Source organism: Mastomys coucha, unplaced genomic scaffold (genome assembly GCF_008632895.1).
Source record: "Mastomys coucha isolate ucsf_1 unplaced genomic scaffold, UCSF_Mcou_1 pScaffold13, whole genome shotgun sequence".
Classification (NCBI taxonomy): Eukaryota; Metazoa; Chordata; class Mammalia; order Rodentia; family Muridae; genus Mastomys; species Mastomys coucha.
This window is the reverse complement of record NW_022196895.1, coordinates 82,941,649-82,957,034: the sequence shown is the minus strand read 5'-3', so window position 1 is coordinate 82,957,034 and position 15,386 is coordinate 82,941,649. Positions and strand designations below refer to the sequence as shown.

The following is a 15,386-nucleotide window of genomic DNA, read 5'->3' as shown; positions in this document are numbered from 1 at the left end:
AAACAATTTCAGCATTTATTTTCCGAGAGAATTTTCTTGAAGTTTCTTCTTTTACTCAATTATTTTGAAGTGAAACTATGGCCAAAGATGTTTCTCATCATCCTGAAGGATAAGCATTGATTATTACTTACTGATGAAACTTGAAAAGTATATGTTCCTCAAAATCCATTCCTGAGAAAGTGTGAGGAGATGTATAACAGTTTGATAAGTAGCTTAGGAAAGCATACATGAGCACACTCATTTACAGAGTAAAAGTGAGAGGGAGCCCAATTTGGAAGCTGGTCATTTACATTATTTATATTAATGCAATGGAACTTCATGCAGATTTTATGGAAGATTACTTAGAAAAATATAGAAAAATAAAATAAAATCTTTTATGCTGTTAGAAAAAGGAATATGAAAGTATATGCACACCTTTTTTCATTTCTATAAGACTACCTTGAATACAATATATAAAAATATATAAACTTTAAACCAAAGATATAAATGGATAATGGCAGAGCATATAGAATAATTGATAGGTAACATCCAAGTTTTACAGCCATCATTCCAGTAAAATAAGAATTTAAGTAATGGCTGGCAGTTTCTCTAACTTGTGTCAATTTCTAGCTCTATAAACTACAGACACCCAGCCATTACCAACCACCTAACCACATGTGGTGCTTTAAGAATGTCCACCATAGGCATAGAAGACAGCAGTGATGAGCATGATTTCAAATCTGGGGGAGATTTCTGAGGAGAAGAATTTTAATATGTGACCTAAACACTTTCCTTTGTGATATTTTGGTGACAAATGTGGCCACTTTCTCCTCTTGTCCGAAGCTAAATCTGCTTGAAGCTAAATTGAAAAGATTTGGATTAATTACACTTGCAGAGAAGATTACAAAACAATTTAATGTGAACTGTACCCTGTGGTTATTAGAGGTCATGATTATGCAGATCTAGAGTAAAAAGGAGCAACTTGACACTCAGAAGGCAGAGACAGATGAATCTCTGAATACTAGGCAACCCTATTCTATGGAGTAAGTTCCAGTACAGCCATGCTTAGACAATGAAGGAAACCATTGAAAATAATAAGCAAGTAGAATTGTAACTGAATGAGGGGGCCATTGTCCCTGCCCAGAAAGCAGCAGAACTTGGCAGCTAAGGCTACATGGTTCTGACTTTAGAGTCAAGTATACTTGAAATGGGTTAAATCTCCTTTCTTGACTAAAGAAAGCTTCTGAAGATAGTACACCCAAATTCCACAGGAGTACTTGTTGTTTTTGAGGACTTAAGCCCTGCTCAGTGCACTTTTCAGGCAAGGTCACAGAAGGCTGTAAATCTGTGAGTGGGGATGCCCAAGTGGCACACTAGGGAGTGGACGTTATATATTAATCAGATATCTCTGGACCTGTTCACCTTCTATAAGTCTCACCGATGAGTACTACTATATGTGAGTTAATCTTCATACTCATTAACCTTTTGGACATAATTCATATTCTAACTAAATTATGAACCTTCATTCCATTTCCAACTATTTTTGTTTGCTTGTTTTTTCTGACCAAATCATCTTAAGTTTTATTTAAATAACCTTCAGTGAGAACACAGCCGACTAATCAACCATTTTCTCACCCTTCCCCAATTCACCTCACAAGGAGGTATAGACTGTCTCTCAATGGAAGCAGCCCTGGCCTCTACCCTGGCCAGCTGCTGGAGCTAGAGCGTTCACAGTGGAGAAGGGGTTATTGATAGTCTCATCCATGGACACAATAAGGCATGCAGTCTCAGAAGCTGCTGTCAGAATGTTGGTGTGCACGATGGCTGGCTCCCACATAAATGCCTGGAAGTTTTCTGGGATGACCTCATTGCTGATGTTCACTCCATACCACATGCCCCCTGAGCATGTCGAGCCAGCAGCTTGTTACGGATGTTAGTGGCATCAGACCCAGCATTGTCACATAGCTGTCATGGAATAATCTCCAAGGCCTTGGCATATGCCCCAATCAACAGCTGCTGTTTCCCTGGAATGGTCCTTGAGTAATCCCTTGGGTATTTGGAAACTTCTATCTCAATGACTCCACCACCAGCCACCACAGAGTCATTCTTGATGGCCCTCCTCACAATCATGATAGCACCATGTAGGGACCTCTTTGTGTCCTCCATAGACTGCTCAGTGCCACCACAGGTGATGGTACATGTCTTGGCTTTAGGGCAGCCAGTGAAGAAGTTGTACTTCTCTCCTATAATTTGGATCTCTTCAAACACTAGGTAGTGGCCCGGCACATCTGGAATCAGAGCATTCACACTGGTCTGGATTGAGCCTCCATAAGCCATCATCGTTCTCTTCAGATCCTCTTCAGGTACATGGCCAGTATAGAGCATGTCCCTGTCAGCAAAGTACTGGGTGGCCTCATCCCCAGTAGGGAGTTTAGACAGGATTACTTTGGCTCCAGACTGATGGATCTTCTCTAACTTATAATAGGGAATGTTCCACTTGGCATCATCAATTGCCTGATAATCTTCCACTGTATGGACTCTGATATAAGCATTATCTTTCTCTGCTTTCACCTCAGGCTCAGCATTTAAGAGGGCAATCTTGGGGTTCTTATACTTCTTGGGATGCATTTCAAGCTCAGCATAAGGAAAAGTCTTCTTGAATGCAACACCAGACACCAACTGAGACTCCTCTATGGGTCCAGCCTGCACCTTCTTAGTGCCAATCATTTTAAGCTGCAGCAACTCAATAAGCATCATCACAGTATCAAATATCATCTTGGCAAAGAGGGCCTTTTGCTGGGAGATCAGCTTGGAGCTCCGGGCTGTCACTGCATACTTCTCTAGTATCTTTCTCTCTTCTACTTTATCTTGCTTCTTCACAGTCATAGACATTTCTTTGATTTTGTTTTTTTAATTTATTTTTTATTAGATATTTTCTTTATATATATTTCAAATGATATCCCCTTTTCAGGTTTCCCCTCTGAAAAAAAAAACCCCTGTTTCCTCCCCACTCTGTCTGCTCATCAACCCAACTTCTCCTGCTTCCTAGCCCTGGCATTCCCCTACACTGGGGCATAGAACCTTCACAGGACCAAGGGCCTTTCCTCCCATTGATGACCGACTAGGCCATCCTATGCTACATATGCAGCTGGCTAACTGGTTGGTTGTGTGGAAAGCTCGAATGATGATCTGAGGGTGTAAACCTTCCTCCACAAAGGGCTTCACATGTTTCAGAAACTCCACAACCAGCAGGGTCATTGAGGTGGTGCCATCAGCAACCTCAACATCTTAGGATTTGGAAATATCCACTTAAAGTCTTTGCTGTAGGATGGACAACATTGAGGAGTTTCATAATTGTAGCCCCATCATTAGAAATTTTTGTTCTGCCTTGACCATCCACAATAAGTTTGTCCATGTCATGGGGACCCAGGGTGGTTCTTCCAGCAGTTGACAGGCACTGATGTTACTTACGAGCTGAGGGATGCCTTGAAAGCTATCAGTATCCTCTTTCAGCAGGATAACTGGTGTGGGTGTTGTCATCTTGGCAGTGGTTTCAGGTACCTGCATCTGACAAAAGAACTCAAGGAAAGCTACCACAAGTGATGAAAAGCCCTGTTCTAATGAGAATTCTTCTCATCTCTACAGGCAAATCTATGCATTATAAGTTATAAAGACAAGTAATACCTGTTGTCTTTGTTTTCTGATTATCTTCCATTTTACACATAAAACATATTATTGTCCATAAATTAATGTAATTAATTAATTTCATTAATATTATCCATTAATATAATTAATTTATATATGTAATTTGTTTAAATGACAAATTCATCAGAGCTAGATATATCCCAAGATTATATTTCAATAGAAAAAAATGAAGATCATTTTTGTCACAACCTTGTAGCTAAGGTGAGAAAATATCTGCTATGGGCTAATTTCAGGATTAAAATTTGAATTACATCTCAAACACAGACAAATGCACCACTACTAGGGACTCTAAAAAAGGAATTCAAACTAATAACCTAGGTACATGCAAAAGCACAATGGGAGACTACAGGAGCTGAGTATTTATTTAGCAAGCAAATGATTTCAAAGTATGAATCTGAAACATACCTCAAGGGCTCAGACTGAGCTACCAAATGTTACTCAAGATAAGATCAATCATATGGAAAGTTATCTGAGTTAATTGATGAAACATGGGTTTACTAAATACAGCCTAAAGTGACAATGAAGGATTAAATAAAGAAATCCAGAGTCTAATATAATATCTGACTTCTGATGCCAATGTTTTCTTCAAGATTATATATATATTTCACATATCACAATGTTCTTGATTCTCTTGCTATATGTTATTAATATTGAATTCTGTTTGTTCTTGTTCTCATATAATGCTGTTTAATTTTATTTATATCTCAAAATGTCCAAATTCACAAGTCCTTTCTTTCATATTAATAGGTATTAACCATATCTTTCCTTAAAAAAATATAACACGAAAAGATTATATGTTGTATAGGCAATTTTGTTAAATCTCTTATTTCTCAGCCTTATTAAAGAATGGGCAAAATAATAATGAGTGATAGCATCTAGAAATACTGTAAAAATAGCAGTGGAGGTGGTGGTTTTAGGTAAGAATTGACCAAATAAAGCAGGATAATGGAAAATAATCATGCGTACTAAAAGAGCAAGTTTCTAATCTACATAGTCAATGAAAATTATAGGAAAATAAATTAATGACTGTAAAATCATATGTCACCTCATAGCTTGCCAGATCTAGTTGCATCCTGTGACACATGACACACAGATGCTCTGGCTACAGTCAGCAAGAATAACAGTTTTTGATAATAAAATTTATTGTTCCCACCCGAATCCACAATTCTCACTTCACTTACTGCTAAATGATAATATTTTGATTTAGTTGATTATCTAAAATATGACCTTCCTTACATTTGAGAAATACATGTGTTAAATGCTAACAGTGGGTTTTAGTACTATACTGACTATATATTTCTAAGGAAGAAAAATGTTTTTCATGTTTCTTCGCATGCTACTGGATTACTTAAGGGTCTAATTAAAATAATGCATGAATAAATTATAAAATGGCATTTGAATAAGGAATTAGTAGATAATGAAAGAGAATGACTAATTCATGTATTATAAATTCTAAATATATAATTATTACGACATCAAGAAATTTGGAGTTAGATTTTACTATTTAATAAAGAATAGTTAGTGTTTGGTAGAATTGAGATTTATTTTATTTAATAACATAAATATAAGATGACTATGGTGTGGAACTGTATACTCAGTTGTTATATGTGTTGTCACAGTAATGAAAAACTCCAGCCCCATTCACACATAAAGTAATCATAAATGTTCACAAGATAATATACTGTTCCACCACCAAGGTTAACTGGGATACAATGCTGTTCTTATTCCAAAGCTGATGTCCTGACGTCTACTCAAGTCCTATGTAAATCATATTCTTGGTGAACAAAGGTATTTTATTAAAACTGAAAATGGCTAATAAGATCACATAAACACTACTGTACACATAAGAAATATAAATACTCATACCACTGATGATAAATTTTCACTATCATTTCCAAAAACAAGCATCTATTTTTCTAACTAATGCAACCCCATGAGTGTATTCACTAAAATAAGCTCCCCCCACAACCCCTGTTTCTAAGGGAATTGTCAAGAATTACCAGCTGCCCTGGGAGTCACTTGACTTAGACATCATGTAGCTTTTATGGCACCCCCAGTGCCTGGCTCTTCATTATCTGCATGTAAAGCAATGCTAACGTTGCCCCAGGGATGCATAAAGGATGGCACAGTATTTCTCAAACTACAGTGTGCATACAAATCAAATGAGATCTTGTTAAAATGCAAATGCTGATTCAGTGGGTCTGGAATAGGGCATGAACTTACATGTTTTAAACAAGCTCCCAGGTTATCTCCATGTTGCTGGTCAGTTATTGAATAACCATTTCCTAGAAAAACAGAAAAACAAGTCTTTATCTTTACCAGTATACCATTGCTTGTATCATTGCTTATCACTGCTGGGTTTTCGCCATTCCCCAGAGTTTCTCATGGTCATAGGATGCTCTTGCTAAGATGTCTGTGGTGCTTTTCCTGCCTCAGTGAGCAGGTCAGTCCTAATCATTCCCTTTTCCTGATCCAGGCACAAAGCCAAGGACAGAAACAACTTGCCTCTTGCTTTTTTGTTGTTCTTCACGCTAACTAAGTCCTCTTCTCCTTCTTGTTAACTTTCTTTTCTCTGATTTTTTTCCCTTGCCACAGTCCTCTAACCATCGACTCCATTCAGTTTTTCTTATTTTTTTTCCTCTTATTTTTCAAACCTAGGTTTAATTCTTTCATACTTTGAGATACCTATTACCATGAAGGAATAATTACACTCAATAAATGTTTTACTAATATCATGTATATAGCAATATGGAACTGTGAAACACATCAAAATACACAGCCTGCCATACACACATTAAAAGACTCAAACTCACAGAACAACAAACCTGACATACACTCAAGTACTTAATCATATATATGTGTCCAGGAATTTTTTAGACCAGCTGTTCTCAACCTGTAGACCATGACCCCTGTTGAAAACTCACATATTTACATTATGATTCATAACTGTAGTAAAATGTATAAATGCAGTAAAATAAAGTTATGGAGAAGCAACAAAAATAATTTTATGATTGGAGTCAGTATAACATGTGGAATTGTATTACAGGATTACAGTATTAGAGAGGCTGAGAACCACTGTTTTATACCCTGTGACTGATATTATACATCACAAAAAGATAAATCTTTATATATGTACAAACAAGTACATATACACATATAATTATAATAGATGAAAAATGAGAGCATGAATTTAAAGGAGAGTGGAGATGGTATACAGGAGGGCTTCAAAGGAGGGAAGGGAGAAGTATTGTAATTAAAGTACAATAACAAAAATTAATAATTCCACACAAAATCATGAAAGACAATGGAAATATTATTCTGAGTCACTATCTTTCAATTCTTTGTTATGTTGATCTGTAATTCACTTCTTTCAACCTTTACAGGGATATCACAAAGCTATTTTAATCAAGGATTTGCCACAATCATTATAACATTTTAAAAGTTTTGCTCATTTAATTAATGTTAAAATATGCAAAACATAAAACAAAACCACAAATACAGCACAATCAATTATTATAACATTTTAAAAGTTTTGCTCATTTAATTAATGTTAAAATATTCAAAACATAAAATAAAACTACAAATACAGCTTTACATAAGTCTTAGATCTAATATATATTGTTGTAAATGCTCCTTACTTTATTTCCTGTGTACAAGAATATGCTTGATCAATTTTCACTATTCCTCATCCCATAATTCCACTAGTGCCCATTTTTTTTTATTTCTTATTGTGTTAGCATTTGGATTTTGTCTTTGCCTTTTTACTTACTCTTACTCTCACAAATTAAATTTGAAGTAAGCCCTAGGAGTTTCTCATGCAAAAGCGAGTTCATTCTGAAGGAATATGTTTCTGCAAAGCAGCAGGAGCGCCAGATCTCTGCTGCCAAGACACTGCAGGGGAAGCAGCAGCAAGACTGATCACACTTAGCTTGTCTCTTACTCATGTGTACACACAGTGCTGTTATTGTTTGTTTACAGCGGTTTCTCTCCTAATAATAGCATCCCTGAAAACTCCCCAGCCTAAGTGCGGAGCTCTCGAACTAATGCTCATTCATCAAGACTGAACTCAGTTTCAAAAAATATTCCCAAATGAGATAAAAATAAAAGTTTAGATAAATGAATTAGAACTGCCAGATTTTGTCTTTTATATTAAAAAAAAATGCACACTTGAAAAAGATAGCATCTTCACCAAGGTATTAGTGAAAATGGATGCTTATAAGCAGTAAAACTATATCCTGCCTCTTACAATTCCTACACAAAACAAATTCTAAATGTATAAGCGATCCAGCATAAAACTAAAACTTACAAGAAAAGTTAGAGAGTAGAGTACAAGATGAAGGCATAGTTAAAACTTTCTAAATCAGGTTGAAGTTACTCAGAAATAAGTCCCCAATAGACAATTGGTAGTGTTTGAAAATTAAAATCTTCTATACAATTCGGGGTAGTCAGTTGAACAAAGAAGCAGGCTACAGAATTTTTAACAGCTACAGATGCAGTAGGGGGTTAATATATACACTTTTAAATGAATTTTAAAAAAGCAAAACATTTAAAACAAAACAAAACAAGACCAACTTGACTTCTAGATGTTGAATTGAATAGTGTTCTCGTGTCTAGAAAACCATATGTTGAAAAGTATTTGACATCTTTAGATAACAAGGAAATTAAAAGTAAAATTAAAAGTAAAAAATCTCACCCTAGCCAGTCAGAATGGCTATTATAAAGAAATCAAAAGGCAATAAATTCTGGTGAAGATTTTGGGAAAGAAGAACCCTATTTACTATTGCTGGGAGTAAAAGTTGGTGTAGTTTCTATGCTGTGGTGTTCCTCAATACATTATAAATAGAACTACAATTTTACTAAGTTGTACAATTCCTGGGCATATTCCCAAAGGCTCTTTATCTTGCAATAGAGACACTTACTTCCTCATGTTTGTGACTGTACTACACACAATAGCTAGAAAAGAGAAACGGACTTCTTATTTGCTGATGAATGGATAATGAATATTTGGTGCACATACACAGGGGACTTGTATTCAGTTGTGAAGAAAATGAAAATATAAAATTTGCGGGTAAATAGAAGTAAGGCTTGTTGGATGTAGGTTAAGATGTAGAACTCTCAGCTCCTTCTCTAGTACCTCATCTGCTTGCCTGCTGCCATGCTTCCCACCATGATGATACTAGATTGAAACACTGAAACTGTATGCCAGCCCCAATTAAATATTGTAGCTTATATTAGTTGCCTTGGTCATAGTGTCCCTTCATAGCAATGAAACTCTAACTTAGACATACATATAGAAGCCAAGAAACCAGAAAAGTTTGACTGAGATGAATAATGCCTTGAGGGAGAGGGCAGATAGTAAATACTTCACGTAATGGGTAAGAGGATTGGAGCATGATTGGACTGGAGAAGGTTAAAACAAATAAAAGTGGTGTAACTTTAATTTTTTTCAAACCCTATTTTTGGGTTGGGGGGATTTCAAGACAGGATTTCTCTTTGTAGCCCTGGATGTCCTGGAACTCACTCTGTAGACCAGGCTGGCCTTCAACTCATAAATCCACCTGCCTCTGCCTCCCAAGTGCTAGGATTAAAGGCATGCGCCACCAACTGCCTGGCTCAAACCCTATTTTTAACGATGGTTCTTAAATGTTTTAACCACCCTTTTAGCTTACCACTCACCAGACGTAGTAGAAAAGAAAGGATATGGGAGAGGTGGACCTGATTAGAAAGGTCCTTTGGAGCAACTCCTATCTGTGTTGTCTGTAAATTGGCAGTTTAGTTCACAGGACTCTGTCTTAGCCTTTCACACTTGTATGCACTTTAATGAAATCTTCCTTCACTTGATTGACCCAGCAAAACACCATCCAACTGACTTTCCAAAGAACCCTTAAGTTTCTACTTCAAAGTGGTCTGAAAAAGCCATGTGGAAATCTAACATTTTAAGCCAGTTAAAAATACTTTTTGATAGTTACCTGAGAGATATTAATGAGAAGATAATGCTATGTCTTAAGGTCCTGGGATATCATGCAAGAATCCCAGTGTCAGATATGAGATACCTCCTTATGCATTATTGTCATGGAGGCTCAGAGGGTCCTAAAGTAATACAAACTCTTGCCATTCCTCTTGGTTGCCCACAAGAACCAGTTGAAACAACCCTACTACTAAAGATGCCACAGAATATTTAGGGATATAAATCAGAGCAGAGCTGGAAAGCTCCTCCTGATTGGTTAATTTTCATAGGGCTGAAGGTGGAATATAGGTTGCTAAGGAGGAAAGTCCTCAGTAATATTGTTTATCTGTTAACATTATAATACCAACAAGCCCAGAGAGAAGACCTAGTATTATAAGTTTCATGCCTAGTATGGTAAACCTAGTAAATATAATCTGCACATGAAATTATTTCAAAAATCAATAAAATATCACATTAAAAAAAACACAAAGATTACTTCATGGCTGAGGAGGTTTTGAGTTTTAACTAAAGATGTGGTTGCAAACTGAATTCCAAATAAGTGTTCTCATGCTCATACACACATGCTACATGATACCCAGAAAATCTTATTGCACAAACTGTGGTGAATATAGAAACTTATGTCTACTAAAGATGCTGATAATAAATGTCTATTGAGTGCTCAGCTCTTTTACTTTTTCTTTTCCCTTACCTTTTTCTTTTTCTTTCTTTCTTTCTTTCTTTCTTTCTTCCTTCCTTTTTTTTTTTTTTTTTTTTTTTTTTTTTTTTTTTTTTTTGGATATTTTCTTTATTTACATTTAAAGTGTTATCCTCCTTCCGGGTTTCCATTCTGGAAACCCCCTATTCCATCTCCTGTCCCCTTGCTTCTATGAAGGTGTTACCCTACCCACAAACTCCTACCTTTCCTCCCTGGCATTCCCCTATAGTGGGGCATCAAGCCTTCATAAGACCAAAGGACTCTCCTCCCATTGATGCCCAATAATGCCATCCTCTGCTACATATGCAGCTGGAGCCATGGGTCATTCCATGTGTTCTCTTTGGCTGGTGATTTAGTCCGTAGAGGTACTGGTTGGTTAACATTGTTGCTCTTCCTATGGGGTTGCAAACCCCTTCAGCTCCTTCAGTCCTTTCTCTAACTCCTCCACTGGGGTCTCTGTGCTCAGTCCAATGGTTGGCTGCAAGCATCCACCTCTGTATTTGTCAGGTTCTTGCAGAGCCTCTAAGAAGACAGCTATATCAGGTTTCTGTCAGTAAACACTTCTTGGCATCCACAATAGTGTCTGGATTTGGTGACTGTATATGGGATAGATCCCCATGTGAGGCAGTCTCTGGATAACCTTTCAGTTTCTGCTCCACAGTTTGTCTCTGTATTTCCTCCCATGAATATTTTGTTCCCCTTTCTAGGAAGGACTGAAGCATCCACACTTTGGTCTTCCTTCTTGAGCTTCATGCAGACTGTGAATTGTGTCTTGGGTATTCCGAGCTTTGGGCTAATATCTACTTATCAGTGAGTGCATACCATGAGTGTTCTTTTGTGATTGGGTTACCTCACTCAGGATGATATTTTCTAGTTCCATCCATTTGCCTAAGAATTTCATGAATTCACTTTTTAATAACTGAGTAGTACTCCATTGTATAAATTTACCACATTTTCTGTATGCACTCCTCTATTGAAGGAGATCTGGGTTCTTTCCAGCTTCTGATTATTATAATTAAGGCTGCTATGAACATAGTGGAGCATGTGTCCTTGTTATATGTTAGAGCATCTTCAGGGTAAATGCTCAGGAGTGGTATAGCTGGGTCCTCAGGTAGTACTATTTCCAATTTTCTGAAGAATTTCCTATCATGACTTCCCTCCAAAAGGCCCAACAAGCAGCTGAAAGAGTCAGATGCAGATATTTGCACCCAACCAATGGACAGAAGCTGCTAACCCCTGCGGTTGAATTAGGGAAAATCTGGAAGAAGCTGAGGAGGAGGGTAACCCTGTAGGAAGGCCAGTATCTCAATTAACCTGGGCCCCTGAAATTTCTCAAACACTGGATCACCAACCAGGTAGCATTCACTAGTTGATATGAGGCCCCCAACAGGTACACAGCAGAGGACTGCCAAGTCTGGGTTCAGTCAAAAAACATGCACCTAACCCTCAAAAGAATGGAGACCCTAGGGAGTTTAGAGGTCTGGTGTGGTAGAGGTGGGGCAGGGGGTGGGGACATCCTTGTGAAGAGAGCAGGGAGAGGAAGAGGTATGGGATGTGAAACAGTTGGAGGGTGGACCAGGAGGGGAATAAAATCTGGAGTTTTAAATAAATAAATAAATAAATAAATAAATAAATAAATAAATAAATTCTATTAAGTAAAGAAGAACTTAGATAAAATAATTTTTGAATAACTTAAATGATGAACAATTACTAAGAATAACTTAAATGATGAACAATTATGATAGTCATTTATATTAATTAGTGGGACATTTAATTGTTTAGTCTATAAGTCAAATAATATGAATATAAAACTATTATCCATGTAATAGCATGTAAATTACTGAAATTCTCATCTTCTCATTTACAGTGTCACCACAACAGAAATGGAAATTTATATCCTATTTCTTATCACAGAATGGGTGTAATATTTACAAATTTAAAAGGACTTTAGTTCTATATAGAACACAAACTTCTGAAAATGCAACTTCATGTGGAATGTATATCAGCTTCTGGTATTCAGGGGATACCTCACACATCATGTTAAAGAAAGTCTCTAAGTCCACCCTAGATTGCTGCTGGTATTGTGTGACACAGTCCTGGAAGAAGATCTTTCAATAGTTACTAAGTTGGTAGGAAGTTCCACAGATAAATAACAGGTACATCTTCAGTGACTTTCTGGAAAGAATCACATATTTACAAGAAATATGAAATGGAATTTGAATCTGGGCCATGTATCTACCAACCTGCTTAAAGAAACTAAAATTCTGGAGGTGAATTAAATGAGATATAAAATGTACTGTATTTACTGCTTTGTGAAACAATCCAGAGAGCTCCCTGCAGTAATTCCCTCTTACTAGTGTCATGCCCAATGAATTATAAAATGAGAAAATCAGCAGTGTGATCTCTAAAATTCCCCTAGGATTCAATTTTTAACTCATGAAAACATGGTTGAACAGATTACTCCATCCTTTAAAAGTATTTTTTTTTTTAATTTTTAACATTGACAACATTATATTTTCTGAACTATCGCCCTACCTTCTTTATGTCTCATTTGTGAGCCCCAAGGAGACCAACTGGGAACTGACTCAGATGTAATCACATTAGGGTCTCTTTGTTACAAACTCAAGTTTGGGCTTAACCACTCTAACAGCTTGGTGAAGAAGCCCCAAACCCTCATTGGGGCAGTATTCTATAGGAAATGGGAGTGAGTGAGGGGGTGTCCAGCCTGTTAAGCCTCTAATAGAATGACTATTATAAGCCAATAGGTAGGTGCTCTGAAGCAAGACCATGAACAATCATAGTCTGATAGTACATCTGAAACAATCAGACAAATATTTGACTGACTGTTGCTAGGAAGCAGCTAGAAGTAACTCTTGGGTACGGGTCAAGGACAAGCCATGGGGTCCTTCTTGGTACTTGGGTATAGTTTAGGTTTAGCTATATGTCAAGTTCTCAGGCTTTTTCCTTTTAAAATTGAGTCCTGTCCTAACATGGAGTGGGTTTGACCTCTCACCTCCCCAGATCCAAATTTCCAGCTATTTTTGTAGGTTTCCTCTTCACATCTCCCACTGTTGACATGCCCCTGGCTTAGAACAAATCTTGATTATCATTCTTCATGTTGATCTATAATCATGTTTTCCAAATGTACAGTCTAGCTTCTTCTCCTTCTTTGAGCTGATCCACTGCATACTTACTAACTCAATTAACATACTTTACTATCCAGAGACATCTACAGCTTAACACATGCAGCTTTTATAAATTAAACTTGTTCTTTGACAGTATCATGAATATATAAAATACCTTCTAATTGCACTCACTCTTCAATATGCAGACTTTTTAATGAATTCATTCCAACACCTTCATGTCTAACAGTCTTATTCAAATAAACAAATGATGGTGTTGTTTACCTCAGCTTTGGACTCAAATAGTCTGAGGTACTTCTCTCTGTGGGAAGTTTTCAGCATTTAAAATATCCATGATCTCTGCTTGGACTCTCTTCAAAGTAAACTGGCATTTCACTTTTCAGCTCTCTTTGAATGGACTCTTCTATCTCAGAAACACTGGATTCTCTTTTCTTGCTTGCTGAAGTGGCTTTCTAAAGAGATAGTGTGTCAGCAATCATAATACAAAAGTTTCAGGTTGTTCCAAAGAAGAAAAAATCATAATTTGACATAAATTCACTCATGAACAAAAATCTCATAAAGTCTTCTATTCATAATCAAAATATTCAAATTCCTTCCCACAGTTCAATGCAGTATCCGACTAGGAGCTATAATTTATCTGTCTGTATCCAAAAAACCTATGTTGGTTTATGAAATATGATAATCTATCACCTGCTCTGGGAGATTCACACTTGGTTTCCTACTGTGCAAACTGGTTTTGATATTCTCCCATGTGAACATAACATTTGATGAACAAAGAGCTAATTTTAGAGTCATAAGTAAATGTTGAAAAAAGTCTACAAATATTAAAAGAAATGACTGCAATCAGCAATTATTTCAAATGTTAAAACATGAATGTAATTTGAATTATCCAAAGAAAACATTTTAATTCCCTCTTTATACTTATTTACATTCTTCTAATTCAACTAAACAGTGCACAAACAACAGAGTATTAACTGATAATTCAGCACATAAGTGTTAAGGTGGGAATAAACATACTGTGACAATTCTGGTAGGTCTTTTATGTGCTTAACCATGAAAACATGGATAAAATGATGAGATGTTTGCTATCTTAGATAAAATATCATAGCACAGGTGATGAGCTTCACCTGTTCATATTACAATTATATAACAAAGGTAATGATGTGCTACCAATGATGTGATTAGCATGGATGAGAAGGACAGGTATTAAGAAAATGTGAGAAGCTTAAAAATTATGCAAAACCCAACAGCTAATAATCACTGAGGAAAAGAGGCATTCATTCCTACAAAATCAAAAACCTGAACTCCTTCAGTGATTCTGCTATCTTGAAAATGAGTTTCCAGCTTCAGGAGGAACCCAGACTGTCCTCTTCTTGTCTTCAGACTTATTTGACTTGGAGCAAAACATCCAGTCAAGAAATATCCATGCTTGGAACCTACAGAGCATTTGAATGACAGTTGTGGGCAGCTCTTCAAAGCGCAGTTATGACAAATTGTTGTGTAGTCATTTGGAGCCAGTAAGCTAATGTTGTAATCTATCTGACAGGATAAATTTTTCTGAAGAATTAAAAAAAAAAAAAGAAAAAAAAAAAGCACAAAACCAAAATGGCTCATCTGTCATGTCAAGGCCTCCACAGAACTGTCATGTCAAGGCCTCCACAGAACTGTCATGTCAAGGCCTCCACAGAACTGTCATGTCAAGGCCTCCACAGAACTGTCATGTCAAGGCCTCCACAGAACTGTCATGTCAAGGCCTCCACAGAACTGTCATATCAAGGCCTCCACAGAACTGTCATGTCAAGGCCTCCACAGAATCATTTGGGAATCACCACCAAAATAGGAAATGAGAACTTTTTTCTGTTTTAAAAATTAGACCGTGGTATACATTCTGCCTTCT

At 36.7% G+C, this 15,386-nt stretch overlaps 1 pseudogene; it reads right to left on the bottom strand.

Moving 5' to 3' along the window:
• Positions 1 to 1,654: 1,654 nt before the first annotated feature.
• Positions 1,655 to 3,504, bottom strand: LOC116087759 (annotated as a pseudogene).
• Positions 3,505 to 15,386: the final 11,882 nt, after the last annotated feature.